This window comes from Anabrus simplex, chromosome 1 (assembly GCF_040414725.1).
Source record: "Anabrus simplex isolate iqAnaSimp1 chromosome 1, ASM4041472v1, whole genome shotgun sequence".
Taxonomy (NCBI): Eukaryota; Metazoa; Arthropoda; class Insecta; order Orthoptera; family Tettigoniidae; genus Anabrus; species Anabrus simplex.
Genome location: NC_090265.1, coordinates 154509258 through 154526950, shown reverse-complemented (window position 1 = coordinate 154526950; position 17693 = coordinate 154509258).

The following is a 17693-nucleotide window of genomic DNA, read 5'->3' as shown; positions in this document are numbered from 1 at the left end:
ATGAATAATAATAATAATAATAATAATAATAATAATAATAATAATAATAATAATAATAATAATAATAATAATAATAATAATAATATAGCGACAGCAACTGTGTCAATGCACTTTTCGGTTTGTTGCCATCTAGGCTGCCTGCGTATCAATTCCGATGTGTTTAGTCCCATGGCTGACCGGTCAGCGTCTTGAGCTTCGGGCCTCGGGGTACAGGGTTCGAGCCCCGGTCTAGTTATTGGATTTTAATCGTGAACGGTTAATTCTCTTGGCTCGAGGACTGAATTTTTTTATGTTCCCAACGTTCCTACAAACCACACACCACGCATAACACTACCCTCCTCCACATTAACACACATTTTTCAATACACGGCAGACGCTGCTCACCCTTATCGAAGGATCTGCCATACAAGGGTTGTACCAGACTAATACTAACCGCACGAAATTATCGTATAATTTCAACGTTCAGTTTTAATCTACCAGATGGCAGAGAAATGATCCCTGTTGGGCGATTTACGGGAGAGTTTCAAGCAATGTTGTCGGTTAAAAACCAAATGTGTCAGCAGAGATCTTTTATATTCAGACATCGCAATAATAATAATAATAATAATAATAATAATAATAATAATAATAATAATAATAATAATAATAATCGAGCTCGGTAGCTGCAGTCGCTTAAGTGCGGTCAGTATCCAGTATTCGTGATATAGTGGGTTCGAACCCCACTGTCGGCAGCCCTGAAGATGGTTTTCCGTGGCTTCCCATTTTCGCACCAGACAAATGCTGGGGCTGTACCTTAAGGCCACGGCCGCTTCCTTCCCACTCCTAGCCCTTTCCTGTTCCATCGTCGCTATAAGACCTATCTGTGTCGGCGCGACGTAAAGCAACTTGTAAATAATAATAATAATAATAATAATAATAATAATAATAATAATAATAATAATAATAATAATAATAATAATAATAATAATAATAATAATAATATCTGGTTTCTGCTGCTCCTAGTTGGACGAACTGATGAGATTTTTGTCGGATCTTGAACGAACCTAAGGATTCGAATACTGTGGGCGAGATCGAACCTGCTGCCAGACGTTGCTCCTAATTCACCGTAAGATTATGAACTAGAGATTATCAAATGTCACCTTGTGTCGCAAGACAGAGTCGGCACTCAATGTCAGCCTATGATCTGCATTGTTTAAAATACAATCGCTACAGAAATAGAGGTGGAGAGCTGGTTCACTACCGGCCATGCACGAGCTATCGAACTGGGGACCGCCCACTCCTAGTGAGCCCACACACTTTCACTGTTCTCGATCACCTCCTTCGCCGCGTCTGCTTCTAGTCAAGACAAAAGGGGCACCCCTAAGCTAAATGCTGAACAACGCATGTCAAGCAAGCGCTTTCACTTTTGTGCCTGACCGGTCAGCTCCGCCTCTGCCTTGCTCCTGTTAGAGAGCAAACCTCGTCGCACCAAAGCAAATCACTACGCTAGACAGAGAGAGAGAGACTGTGCTTGGGAGGTAGCAGCAATATATACTACATCTCAAGACGGCGATAATAAAGGCCGCACCTCTTGAGCTGACCTTCAAGTTGAACAACTATGATCCCTCGAGCACTTTCACTTCTTGCAAGGCATTCAGATATTCCACCGGTCAAGTAGCAAACTCTCCACTCCTTGCTTTTGTCAACAATGTCAACTGATTAAGCAGCAACTATGCTCTTCTAGTTCGCCGTGAACGGAGAACAATGAGACTTTTTGCTTTACGAGACATTCAAACTGAATTACGAAACTGAACAATATTTACTGACAAGTAAGTCCGGCTTCTTGGCTGAATGGTCAACGTCGAAGCTTTCGATTTAAAGGGTTCTGGGTTCAATTCCCGGCCGTCTGGGAGATTTTAATATTCTGGTTAAATCGTCTGGCTCGGGGACTGGTTATTTGTGTACGCCCCAACACACTCCTCTTCCTATACACGAAACACACTACACTACCAATCATCACAGGAACACACAATAGTGAATACATCCCTCCACATGTAGTTGGTGTCAGGAAGGGCATGCGGCTGTAAACGCTAGGCTGAACCCGCAACAAGTGCCAAACAACCCCTCCCCAACCAACCAAGAAACTGGAAAAAAGATGACGAAGAAGGTTTTCTTTTTATTTATCTGATTATTGAAAATATCCTACAATCAAAACCGTCCACTTGCATGTGAATTTCGATCTCAAAGCGTATCTTTTATATTACGTGTCCCAGACCATGCTCAACAACTTTAGGGAAAAATACTTCAGTTAACTTCAAAAAATCATATGTAAACATTTTACTTTCATTCTTCTTCAGAAAAATGTTGTCTCAGCACACTAACAGCTGAAATTATGCTCTGATATTCCACATCGGTCTACATTTGAACATTCATGAAAAATATTGACTACAGCTGCAATGAACATCTGTACCTTACCTGAAGTATTAAATGCTCCTGATTTGTAAGTCCCTTCCTTCCTGTTTTTTCCTAGCAGCTTCAGTTTTTTAAACTTAGGCCAAGTGATCCAACTGTTGACCTATTTTTGTCAAAACTCAGTTCCAATGTCCCCTAACGGTTATATATACAAAACAGACAGAAAGGAAATCAAATAAAATTTGGGAAGAAAAACTAATTTAAGGAGAACAGAAAAAGCACGCAACCTTGCCATTTTATCTGAGTTTTTGGAGAATTTAGAGAAGTTACTTAATGACATGGATACAGTTTTGAGAAGTAAAAGTGAAAATGAGTAATTCAAAATTATAATTTAAAAAATTATGGGATGTGGTAGAATGAACTCAAGTTATGCGACAAGTAGACCTATCAGACTAGGAAATCTGTGTATATATATACATATATAGAGAGAAAAGTAATACGATTATCACTACTAGAGTAGTAAAAAAAAAACAGTGCTGTAGACGCAAAACGTAGACCAACCCAAAGAAGAAAAGCTTTTCTGAAGGAGAGAAATTTGAACAATTAATAACAGATTTAGTTTATTATAAACCAAACCAACCAAACCCATGGCGCAACAGTCCTGAAGGGTCATGGTCTACCAAGCGACCGCTGCTCAGCCCGAAGGCCTGCAGATTACGAGGTGACGTGTGGTCAGCATGACGAACCATCTCTAAAGCGGGACCGCCATCTCACTGTTATATATTGTAGATCCTCAATTTTAATCACGTAGGCTGAATGAACCCCGTCCCAGGCCTCAGATCGAGGTAAAAATCCCTTACCTGGCCGGGAATCGAACCCGGAGCTTCCGGTAGGCACGCTATCCCTACATCGCGGGGCCGGTATACGTTTATTATAAACATTTCGAAATTTCTATATCAGTTGAACATGAACAACAAGTGGAAAGATACAGAGGAGATGCCTTCGAAATGCTGTGTTCAAGGAGTAAACTTAAAGTGAGATGGTAAATCAACAAATGAACAGATAGGTTGATAGGCCTTTCCCTGTGTGAAAGACATTGAACCGGCCCCACAAAGGGGTTTCAAACTGCGAAACCAACTTAGAGCGATGGAGTATGCTCCTGTGGGATATTGCAGGAATCCCAGCATTTGCTAACTAGTGCAAATCTATGTCAACCCAGCAAAAAAGGAGATTTTTTGCTTGCAAATTAGAACGCAGTGAACTTAGCAACGTTTTGAATGGACGTCGTGTAATTCGGATACGAAAAGAAGTAAAGTAGGTAAGTTGATAGAACACATCTTGTGAAGGGTACGCGGTAAGATTGTTATTGGGGAAACTTGGGTATTACAAGTAAATAGAGACGATGTAGAAATACTGTAGTTACATAAAGATAAAAGCAGGAACACAATACAGGGAGAGCTTTTCTCGTTCCAACTCCAGACGAATGCCACGATAGTACCGTCCCCTCCTTCCAAATTAATTAGTTAATTCGTTCAAATTAACTAAAAATGCATACTTCAAAACAGACATCGCTTCACACAAACACACAGCTACCTTCACCAAGTTGTCCCAAACCCTGAACAACAACAATTCACATAATAATGAGAAAACATCAGCTAGGCCCTATTCCTATCCACATTATATCAAACATTGCCAGCATACCCTTAATCTCACAGCTTTATTTAATTTTAAGAACGCCCTGTCTCTGCGAGTTTACAGGGAAAAGCTTGTGAACTTAAGATTTAAATTTATATACTCTCCAATTCCATAAATACGACAATTTACAGAGGGACGAAAGGCAAAACCATGAAGAAGGATGCATCTTTTTTTAACGGTGCAGAACGGCCTGGTGAAAGACTAACCCTGGTTAAAAGCCGGATGGAGCAACTCTGCTCTGCTTTTCTCTTTAGCAAAACATGGTAACTCCGCTCCTCTGGTTTTACGCGTCACTGGTTCTTTTGCTGTAATCGTTAAGTCCATTCGAAACAGCTACTACCCTCCATTCATGCGCAGCAGCCCGGATTTAAAACTATATAGTGGAACATTGGACGAACGACACCTGCATTACTGAGCGGGTTGTCTGCGCGGTTCGGGCCGTATAGTAGTTAGCTTGCATTCGGGAGATGGTGGGGTTGAATCCCACTGTCGGCAGCACTGAAGATGGTTTTTGGTGGTATCACATTTTCTCACCAGGCAAACATTACTGTTACACCTTAATTAAGGCCGAGGTCACTTCCTTCCCAGTCAGTGTCCTGTCCTATCCCATCATTGCCGTAAGGCCTGTTTGAATCGGTGCGACGTAAAATCAACTACAAAAAGACCATATATTGATTTTCTTGTTATTAATTATAAAGTACAGTGCAGGCCAAGACGGCAATTTTATTACAAGATCTCCAAACATGATGCCCTTGTGCATATGTATGAACGTAATATCCTGACACTTTGAGAAGTGTACCTTGACATGCATAAGTTGACATGCAATTCACGATGACGCTTGAAAGCTCACTTATAGGTGCATATGAGTTACTTTAGATTTGAACAGGTTAAAAGGAAACTCAACCCCGGATTTTTTCTTTCGTGTTTAACTACAGCAACTGAATTTAATATCAGTTGCTAAGCAATGCCACTTTCCCCATGACGCCTACGTATAAATTCGATGGAACTTCACAAAACCAGTTTCAAGGTTTCACTCTTTACCATTACTTCAAAAACACCGCAACAAGTCGACGTTCTATTTATACGGTGTTACCAACTCAAATAACAAAACTGCTAAGTATAAGCGTAATGCTGGATTTCCACATTACGGTGTTATAAAAAGGAATGTATCAAATCTGCCAGCAGAGTTCTGAAAAGGCGCCAAAATGAAGGTAACGTTAAATCTTGTCGCCGAGGAAAAAATGTCCAATTTCGAAAAAAAAAAAAAAAAAAACAGAGGAGCTTCCATAATTCTTATTTTCACAAAGGGGAGGCGGTGAGGTCGCCACTCTACATTCTGAAGTTGCGGGCACCTGATAACAGACGCGGATGGTGAAGGATATCTGAAGCCTCCGTGGCTCAGGCGGCAGCGCGTCGGCTTCTCACCGCTGGATACCGTGGTTCAAATCCCGGTCACTCCATGTGAGATTTGTGCTGGACAAAACGGATACTCCGGTTTTCCCTGTGATCTTTCATTCCAGCAACACTCTCCATTAACATTTCATTTCTTCCGTCAGTCATTTATCATTGCCCCAGAGGAGTGCGACAGGCTTCGGCAGCCGGCACATTTCCTATCCTCGCCGCTAGATGGGGCTTCATTCATTCCATTCCTGACCCGGTCGAATGATTTGAAACAGGCTGTGGATTTTCATTTCGATGAAGGATATCTATTCATGAAAGAAAGAAATTACACAAGAATGATCAATTAACACAGAGGGAAGTCTTATAGATATCAAGATTCCGAACAAATGAGAGGAAAGAACGTCCCGTTCTTGTTCCTGCTGACAATGCTCGAGGAACAAAGTAGAGCAAACGACAAAGGTTACTGTAACTGAGGTAAATAATAACAAGGCCTTGAAGTGAAAGGCATGTGTTCGTTGATGCGATCATTTCAGTCAGTCGAGGTCCATGACATGGGTGCTAACTCGACATTTAATCCGTAGTTACTGGATAGCCTGTTAGCTACTAATCAGATAACGCAGCGTGTAAGTGATGCACCGTAGAACAATCCTATAACAGCACCAGAAGATTTATGACTTCGTCGGAAATGAATCTGCAGCAGGCAATAGGCTTGCTTCTTTGATTCTGCACACACACATATCAACGTACAGCATACGCTTAAATACCACCGGTTTAAAAAGATCACATACCATATTTACCACTAAGTCTATGTAGTCTATGTAGATGCTCATATTTCGCTAAGAAAATCTTGATAATAGAATGTACAAGTACTTTTCCAGTCACAGAGAAGAGCCATGTGTAAGAACGTTTGTATGCTAATTTTCGTCTTACAAGTTTAGTAAGAGAGAGGAAAGCACCATCCCTCCTCCTATCCTCTCAAGAGGATATATTATTCCAGTAGGGCCGGGTTTGCTCGCGTAGAAAATAGATACGTATTTCTTTGTATTGCAGACGTGAGCTAGAAGCGGACATCGTAGACATCGTGACGGTTGCGAATTACTGACATTGTTGATATTATGGTTACCGCACCACCATCTTCAGCTTGCCACCTTATTCAGGAAGATCCAGATCAGCGATTTCTCTGATATCATCATTATCGCACTACGTATTATTTCACGCATTAATGAACAACTTCTTGCTGAATGGAGAATTAACACAAATAATTCGAAAAAATACAAAATAATCCTTACTGAACTTCCCAAAGTACCTGAAATTAGGTTTACTTTCTTTATTGCTCTGTTCTGTTTCATTATAAAGCAGAAAATGTTCACGAATAGGTAAGTGACACTGTCAATGGGTTCTTACCACGGCATCTCCTGTTCGAATACCGGCCAAAACACGTAGGATTTCTGAAATTCTTGTCCCTGTGGTTCGGATTTCACTCAAAACTTGAGTTCCCGCGGATACTGTTAAGATATCAGCAGTGACGTAAAATTGGTTGCTTGATAAGAAAATAAATAGGAATGTAGTAGGGCATTTAGGATGGAGTCTGTAATGTATTTCAAGTTCGAAAAGATTCAAAGCCCCGCCCGAACGGATTTTAAGAAAAGACAAAGAAAGAACAGTTATGATGTCAAGATCATGTCAAAGTTAGGTAATATTTCCTGCTCTACTTATTTTACTCAGTATATAACGACGGACTTAAACAATAATGGGTTTCTACTTATTATTCAACGGCCGTAGCCGTGTTGAAACACCGGATCCCGTGAGATCTCCGAAGTTAAGCAACACTGGGCGTGGTCAGGAGTTGCATGGGTTGCCACGCGCTGTTGGTGGGGGGTAAGGGAATGGAGGAGCGGAAAGGAACTGGCCACCCTACCGCACGTAAACTCCGGCTCAGGAACACCTCTGCGGAGGTTCGTACCTGCCTTCGGGCAGAATAACCCTTAGCTTACCTACCTTATTATCGCGTTGTTCACCAACGACTGATCGCTAAATGGATGTCCTTAGCTGAATAGTTTTATAGTTTCACGCAGGCAGAAAAAGGATTTTTTAAATTCAATTAATTCTCGAAACACGAAGCAAACCGGTGGCTGTGTTGCATTTGTAGGTAAACTTTCTAAAATTCAAGCCACTCATGCACGAAATTCCATAGCGATCAGCGAACAGATAGGAGCCACTAAGTAAGATTTACTTAGCTGAAAAATAAGCCATTTCTACAGTAGAATGTGGAGCAATTTCAATTTTATCTGTCTGCATGTGTAAAACTTTCTTCCACAAATATAATCTATTACATTCATATTAAATTAATAGTCAAGTATTAAACATCTAGATACGATCTGCCACACGTAAATTCGCTCGAGTTGATCCACTTTCACGAAGATCTTAACTCCACAAGTTCTCGGTCATACCAACATCATTCTTTTACCGTCAGTGTTCGGACACAAATCACGCCAACTTTCTCTTGTCCCTTGAATTCTTGATCTCGAACTCGCCAAACAAGATTTTCACAAGTAACCTTTCAACCCTTTACTACAATGAAACCGTGTGTTCTGGTAGTGCTCTTAATAATAACAAGAGAACATTTAAAATATTTTCTGAAGTCGTAATGAAAGAGTGGAAACAGACCGTATCATGTCAAGCAACAAGTACGACAATTAACAGAAACATGGCCATGGCGAATGAACATTGTATACTTTCTGTGGTCCGAATGCAGGAGAGTCGGCTTGAATACATTCACCGAATAGCGATAATAATAATAATAATAATAATAATAATAATAATAATAATAATAATAATAATAATAATAATAATAATAATAATTTCGTGTGGCTATTTCTAGCTGGGTGCAGCCCTTGTAAGGCAGACCCTCCGATGAGGGTAGGCGGTATCTGCCATGTGTAGCTAACTGCGTGTTATTGTGGTGAAGGATAGTATTATGTGTGGTGTGTGAGTTGCAGAGATGTTGGGGACAGCATAAACACCCAGCCCCCGAGCCACTGAATTTAACGGACGAAGGTTCAAATACCTGACCCACCCGGAAGCCTCTGAACCGAAGGCCAGTACGCTGACCATTCAGCCAACGAGTCGGACACTGAATAGCGATGTATTTCCTTAAGATGATCTTCCATCATGTATTAGTCTGTCACTTCTTATTTCAGTTGTCTGTCAAGTGTCCAACCCGGAGACAGGTTAGACCCTCAAAACGCACAACCAAAAACAATGTAGTCTTAGAGAAACCACAAAAACCAATGGTACTGTTATAATGAAGCGTAAAATCCATGATGAGGAATAAAGTAGTTGGTCCTTACTCATTACTATCATCACTGGGCCAGAAAGAGCTATTAGCACGGCTATCCATATGAGTAGCACATTCCATAATATCCAGACGCACTAATCGTTATTCGAATGCCATTATTCAGCCCAATTCATACGTCAGCAGCTTCCTTACTGTCACAGTCATAAATGATAATGAGATTACAGTGGAAGCTACATTTTGTGCAAAGAGATACAGTAGATGCCAACATACTGCATCCACCAAAAAATACTTACATCACATGTAGACCACGAAACTCAGTTATTTTTGCTTCAAAATATGTCGAAATATTTTATGTCAGTCGATAATTCTTCAAAAACAAACTATGATCAACAATGCCGCCATACTAAAAAAAAAACGGGCGCATTATAAAAAGGAATCGTCGGACAGAACAAACATACATTTATAACAGTGAGGTTTGTAAATTGTGCTTGTTTCATAATTACCTTCACTAAACATTTCAACAATGGTACAGTGAACGAAGACTGGGAAATACGCAAGGTAAAACAAGTAACAAGAATGAAATAGAAACCAAAGTTAAGTGGTTCTATTTCACGCTGCCATTTGCCGATTGTTCTAGTGCAACTTTGTCGAAAACGCTTAAAACCTAAAATACTAATGCTAATAATAATACTCAATATCAGTAGCGGCGATTAAGGGGTGCGAGGGAGCAGTCGCCCCTTCCCCCCACTTTTTGGAGAAAATATTACATTTTTATTCCATTTTAGCCCACTGAAACTAGGAATTAAAGGAATTATTAAAAAAAACATTTGTACAAGCCCTGTTGTCTTATCAGATACGGTAATTCTTTTCTTTATTTTCTTTAATCATTACCAAAATTATTACCGGGAATACACACAAAATGTCCTTCGTCCCGGCTAACCGATTTGTATAGCGCCACAGCAAATAGTAGAGACTTTGCATGTGCTGTGAGGAAGGGTTCCAGGGCTATATTTTTTTTGCTAAGGACATAGACACTCAGGTATGATCCACCACCTTGCCGCGTGCATTCGTCAGTCTGGCAGTCTCTTTAGTGTATGTTAGTTTTTTAGTGTATAATCAAATACGAAATAATTTTAAGTGTATAATCACGTCGTATTTCTTTTTAATTGCAATAAATATGTAATATTGTTCCTTTAGTGAAAGTTTTATTGTATAGCATTGAATAAAAATCTGAAAAGACTATTATTACTGCATTTAAATGGGTAATCTGTCAACCTTTAGCTCTCCGTCGAAATTCACTACAAGAGCAGAAAAAACTTACCATTTGTGACCTTTTTTAAAAGTTTTGATGTAGGCTATATACCCCCTCCCCCTCTCTCGCTATATCCCACAAATCCGGGTACTGTTTGTTGTCTGTATTTTTTTTTCCCCTCACACTTTTAATTCCCAATTGCCGCTACTGCTCATCATCATCATGATCATCATCACTATAATCAAGTTTGTGAGCAGAAACTCCATCGGAGGGTTCCTAATGGTGAAATAATTTTGTTGAGTGGACGCACAGCTCTTAACATGCCAGCAATTATGACAACATGGCGTGTTGCCCTTTAGAAATGACTTACTTGTCTAGTTTCGAACAAGCGGAATATTTTTTTTTTTTTTTTTGCTAACGGGTTAACGTCGCACTAACATACTGAAGGCTTTCGGCGACATAAGGATGGGAAAGGGCTAGGATTGTAAAGGAAGCGGCCGTAGCCTTAGTTAAAGTACAACCCCAGCATTTTCCTGATGTAAACATGGGAAACCACGGAAAACCATTTCCAGGGCTGCCGACTGTGGGATTCAAACCCACCATCTCCTGAATGCAACGTCATAGCTACACGACCTTAACCGCACGGCCAACTTGTTCGGCCGGAATACAGATTATGAATCAGATCAGAGGCAGATCGAGTTTGGTAACGTACACCATTCTTATCCTCAAATATTTTCAGATAAGCGTACCGGTATCAATGAAAAACGTGGAGATATTGATCACAATATCCCAATACTTAAACTGAAACAATTTTTTGAATTAATTTCCGATTTTGACAAATGTTATCCGTGACTGGGAGATATGATTTTTTATTCATTCATGCATGCATCAATACAATAATTATTCAGTCATGCAGTCATTAATTTATTCAGTTCATACAAAAATGGAGGATAACACTGTACAGACTTGTTAAATAAATAAATAAATAAATAAATAAATAAATAAATAAATAAATAAATAAATAAATAAATAAATAAATAAATAAATAAATAAATAAATAAATAAATAAATAAATAAATAAATAAATAAATAAAATAAATAAAATAAATGAATAAATGAATAAATGAATAAATAAATAAATAAATAAATAAATAAATAAATAAATAAATAAATAAATAAATAAATAAATAAATAAATAAATAAATAAATAAATAAATAAATAAATAAATAAATAAATAAATAAATAAATAAATAAATAAATAAATAAATAAATAAATAAATAAATAAATAAATAAATAAATAAATAAATAAATAAATAAATAAATAAATAAATAAATAAATAAATAAATAAATAAATAAATAAATAAATAAATAAATAAATAAATAAATAAATAAATAAATAAATAAATAAATAAATAAATAAATAAATAAATAAATAAATAAATAAATAAATAAATAAATAAATAAATAGGATTTTGACATGTTCCGTTGAAATAAAACGCTATACTGAATACTTCTTATGAAATACTATGGAGGGAGGACTGTCTTTTGTTCTGTTTTCAAAATTTGTGAAGTTAATTAGAAATAAAAAGCTTCTTTTGACAATATTTTATCCACTGGTAACACTCGACTCGAATAAGTTACATTTCATACAACAACGAAGGGAAGTAGTACTGCAGACAAAGGTATCACTACGCTCTTTTCGTACAGACGGCCCCTTAGTTTTAGTTCCACTTTCTCTGACAGCTGAGCTTCAGGGCCCATCACTTTCACGATTGCTAGTGAATACATGCGTCAATCACTAGTTTGTTGATGTTATAACTCGTACACTACACCCTATTTATCTTACGAAGCAGATGATATTACAATCAACGGACCTCGGTAATTACATGTATAATACAGTGCACACTTGAGGCGATCAGGTTTCTGCAATTTAACGAACCCTTCAGACTTTATTCTATCATGAAACAGCATTACTTTCAAACTAAGAGAATAAATCTTGCAAATTTTGTTGACGTACAGATTATTTCCGCAGTAAATTCAAACAAAATGCGAACATTCATACCCATCTACATATCTGAAAAAAGAAGGAGGCTTGCAATGAGACTCTGTAGATGGAGAGGGACGAGCACACAAACTTTGAGAGTGTGTTTATACCAACTGTACACAAATGACTTACAAACTATTACCGTTGACAACAGGAATTATTTTTCATTTTGCAGCCCAATTTTCTACAAATATAGGCTGGTTGTGAGTTGAACGCATGGTTACTCTCCTTTCTTCAAAAAAAAAAAAATGTACCTAAAACTAAACAGGATTTTAAAACATCTCTTTTGCACTATATTACGATGTAAATTATTCATAGCGTTTTTTGAAGTTTAAGTTGTTCTTATTCTCACCGTCAACTTCTTGTGGCTGTTCAGAATCTATTTCAAATAAACTGTAGCGCGTGAATACTATTTGTTGGTGTTGATCTACATTCTCAAGAGCTTGGAACATATTCATCACCACCTATTTGTGATTAAGGTACGTGAAATTTCGAGTGATAACTTGTGCCGAAATAGCATTTGCACTAACCGTGTATTTCATTAGTTGCCTAGGGGAAAATAAGTGGCACGCGTGAGAAAGAGGGAGAAAGAGAGGGAGAGATATTATTTCCTACATCAAAGTGGTTATTGATGATGATGTAATTATCGACTTGGAGTAGGACACGATTTCTTTCTTTCTACATGTGTTAAATTCCTAATTCTACAGGGATATAATACAACTGATCAGGTCTATTGATTTCTTGAGTCACGATGGTCCTCCATATCAAGAAATTAAAACTGGAATGGAATACACAAGATTCGTGTTACCTTGGTTACGGTACTGGAACATACTTCGTAGCAGGGGGCTGAGGTGAAAATGTTATCTATTAACTCTCTTAAATGGTGGTGGTGATTATTCTTTTCCAGGGAAGTACAAGCAAACAACCACCCTAAACACAAAGACATTACTATAGCCTATAGCACATACCTACGCAGAGTACATTACAGTATATCATCTACAAAAGGTATATAGGGACTGATCTTTTGTTTCCATTGAGTTAACCTACAAACAATAATCACAAAAAGTGTGTCAGATAAATAATTTACATATATTTCCGGCGTAGTATAAAACAAAACTGAAGACAAAGATTTGTAATGAAAGTATTCAAGTAAATTATAGTATTTTGACCTCAATTTATAAAAATGTGGTCTTGGGGCGAAACAGTTGTCCTTCGATTTTAAACGGCCAGCGTTGGTCATACAAGGTCTATTCGAATAAGATAAGAACAGGTATCTGCGTCTTCAGAAGAGCACATTGTTTCGTGAAAGAAAGGTCGCAATCGTCTCTGGTAAACATACTTCTTTGGCATATCAGCAAGAGTGCCGCAGTCTCTCCTCACAAACAATTCCGCCTCAGTCTATCTGACGTCAGGCAAATTACAGGACTGCAATCTTCATTGTAACAAGCATGCTGTTAGCCGCCAGAGATATGAGTCTCACGACATGAAGGTCTTGCACAGCAAAAATATCTCCTTACAAAATGCACGCTCAATGAGAGGGAATTCAGCAAAGAAATGTATTATTATTATTATTATTATTATTATTATTATTATTATTATTATTATTATTAAAGCTGTAGGTCATCCGGCTGGACAGCAGAAGTTTTGAGAGATCTCTAGATAGTTGTGGCTATTTAGGCTACGGGTTTCTGGTTTTAGTTACTACTACTATTACTACTTCGAATAATATATTTAATATCCTTTCAACTACCATAGTTCGAGGGACGCCAAAGTGTTGGAATTAAGTTTTAACGTTTCTTACTTTAAAATGCATTTTGATATACAATTCAATAAGAAGTACTACACGTAGACCAAAATTTTAAAATGTAGCCATTTTTTTCTATTTGACAGGCCTAACACACTTCTCTGTCCAGAGGAAGTCTAGGCAACCCGAAAGCTGCATGTATTTTTAGAATTTCATCTCTGGTTTTGGAAAAAAAACGTGTGGAGCGCAACCGTTGAGGAAAATTTTGATATTCTCCTCTTTACTTCCGAGAAACATGACTCATATAGTAATTAATTCGACATCAGTATAGACAGAAAGCAACGGCACCACAATTCTTATCAGCCATCCCAGAATGGTGTTCAATTTGTATTCCAGCTTGAGAACGAATGATGACCATGTCCTGACCCTGGTTCTTGCATGATTGCGCAGGAGGTCGCTTTGATCAGATACGTGGGGAAATAGGGAAACATCACATTTGGCCGTCCTCACTTCAAATACATACGTTTATCAAAACTTACGCTCCCAGAAAGAAACCATAATTTAATTTCAACGATTGCAAATGTTGTATACATACGTGTAATCATTTAATGATTATAATAGGATTCAAACGCTACTCAATGGAAATTTCTACAGAACTAAAAGCTCCTATTCCATGGCCAAATTTAGTGTCATTACTAACACCAGACGAAGGAAATAACTTCCAAGCATTGCATTCTCTTCCTCTATTGAAGTTCAACCCTTGCCCTACACATTGGGGTTCTACAGTTTCTACACAGATTGTATTTATTTACAGTGTCTTTATCTATGTATAAAAGAGAGATCTATTCCTTCTCTCTTCTCTGAAATTAGCAAACGGCCGTAGCCGTGTTGAAACACCGGATCCCGTGAGATCTCCGAAGTTAAGCAACATTGGGCGTGGTAAATATTTGGATGGGCTGTCACTCTTTCTACTTTTCCTCTGGGACGATTATCTAGTTGTGCTTCTCCTTAAAGTAATAATCACCTCCACCACCACCACCACTACTCAACAAAAGACCTGCAACTTTATTTTTATTAAGGAGATCACTAGATCCCAGTGCGTAGTTCGTGTGATATCCAAATAATTGAGCTATGAGACGGTTAAACAACTCGACCCAGACTTGCAAGCTACCTGCCGGTGAGATTAGTCGAGTGGTTTGGAGCTAGCCTTCTTTTTCTCATGGCCACGCTTTCAAGCATGGTCAAATCTGGTTGATTATGGAAAAATCTGTAGCTCACCATGCTATTTATATGTTTAACAGGCAAAACTCTCTCTTTTGACAGTATAATCCGTCGACACAGAGTTATCGATTTCTATACTATGAACGCTAACTGTAACATTGACTACGGTGATGTGACATTATAGGGAAATCGGAAAATCGAAAGTGATTTGCAAGTAGGTGTCCTATCAAAGTTTAAATTGGCAATCACGACCTTGCAACAGGATTAACTATCATAATCGACACAGCTAATGGTCTGTTTCAATTAAAATATGCATAAGTTAATTATTTTTATTAGTTGGGTTTTGGCCTAATGACCAAACAGTGCTATTACAGACAAAACAAACAGATTACATGCGGTAGTGTGAGACAGATATACAAGTTTGCTTACTCTACATAGTCAAAATTATTACTTCTTAGTCCTTTCAACACGAGTCCGACGCCTTGGCTCAACGGTCAGCGTTGAGCCCGTCAGTTGAGAGGGTTCCGAGTTCGATTCCCGACCGGGTCGGAGATTTCAATCGCGTCTAATTAATTCTTCTAACTCGGGGACTGGGTATTTGTGTTTGTCCCAACACTTTCCTTTTCATATTCAGACAACGCAGTACACTACCAACCACCAGAGAAATACGCAATAGTGATTACATCCCTCCATATAGAGTTGGCGTCAGGAAGGGCATTCGGCCGTAAAACATGTGCAACAAGTTCACACCCGCGACCCCACAGGTGTGGTGGTAGAAGAAGAAGAAGAAGAAGAAGAAGAAGAAGAAGACGAAGAAGAAGAAGAAGAAGAAGAAGAAGAAGTCCTTTCAACAAGAAAATTCAGTTCACAGTCACTTACGCCGATGTGCACCAAAGAACTTAATTTTAGTATCACTGTCTTGCAAGAATTGAGCTAAAATGGTGTAAATATGCTTTTTTCAGAAAGAAAGTTAACAAAGATACACTAGTTGGTAGCGGTGTTCCTAAGTTTTTGACTTTTGAGTACATTTTCCACCCTAGATATATAATCAGAAGTGTTTCATCATTTATAGTGTGCACATTTGACGCCTGAAAAATTCTACCTTGAATGATACGTTGCCAGGTAACACGTGACAGCGCAGCTCTCGTATCCGCAAAATGAGCTTTCCTCATTACTCAGGCCAAACATGCACAGTAAACTACCTCATGTTATTTTCAATAAGCAACTCCTAGATTCTTTGCAAACAACCTTGGTCAAGCTTGCTTCAGTTCGCTGGCAATGAGCTGCCGTCGTCGTTTCATATGGGACAGCGCAGAGTCAGTAACTGTGGTCATTTAATTACAGTAGGTACTTCCCAATTTATGGGTGCAGTTACGACAAAGCATACTCCACCGGTAGGAAAACAAACCCCATGGCACTACAGCTCTGATGGACTTTGGCCTACCAAGTAACCGCTGCTCAGCCTGGAGGCCTGCAGATTACGAGGTGACACGTAGAAAACGCGACCAATCCTCTCGGCGGTTATTATTGACTTTCTTAACCGGAGCCACTATCTCATCGTCAGATAGTTCCTCAGCTGTTATCCCACAGGTTGAAAGGAACTCGAACCAGCCTTCAGAGCTAGGTAAACAAAATCCCTAACCAGGCAGGTAATCGACTCGGGACCTCCGGGTAAGAGGAAGCCACGTTATCCCTAGACTACGCGTTTAATAAGGAAAATGAAATGAAATGAAATGAAATGAAATGAATGAAATGGCGTATGGCTTTTAGTGCCGGGAGTGTCCGAGGACAAGTTCGGCTCGCCACATGCGCGTCTTTTGATTTGACGCTCGTATACGACGTGCCTGTCGTGATGATGAAATTATGATGAAGACCTATCCCCCGTGCCAGCGGAATTAACCAATTATGGTTAAAATTGCCGACCCTGCCGGTAATCTAACCCGGGACTCCTGCGACCAAAGGTCAGTTAGTACACTAACAATTTAGCGATTTAATAATGTTTCCAAGTAACATTCACAATGTTAACATAGTCTTCTAACAATAATTTTTGTACAGATGTTTCTTAGAATCTGCGTGAATGAATTTTAAAAATTTAATTCTTGTCGCTCAGAGTTTATGAGAATGCTATACGGTATGTAAAGCCTAATATGTCATGGATCCTCTCTCCTTAGGTCCCCATGTCACAGAACATTCTAATGTGCCATGGATCCTCCCTCCCAGGTCATCTAGGGGAACACCAGAGTACACATGACCTACCCCCTCTCACGGCTCCCCGTGGATTCGCCACGACCGTGAAAATCATGGTTTTCTGTGGATGCTACGGCGGTTCACTCTCTGGCTAGCAGTACCCCGTTCGACTGGTTCGACCGATGCGTCGCGATCAGATCACGGGCGGGATCGGCGCGGTCGGCTTGTGACACTCCCGTCCTGGGACACCATGCCTCCCAAAATTCCGACCCCATACCCTCCACTTCAACTTAAAATCGCCCTAACGAGACAAACCCCCCTCTCCCCACTTCAGGGCCACCTCGGTGGATCGAGTAGGTGAGACCCTGTAGCCAAGAAAATCACTCCCAACTCACTCAAGTTACAACCGCCCCCCACCCCCCGGGTAGCCTCTAACTTTCAAACAACCATCAAAACA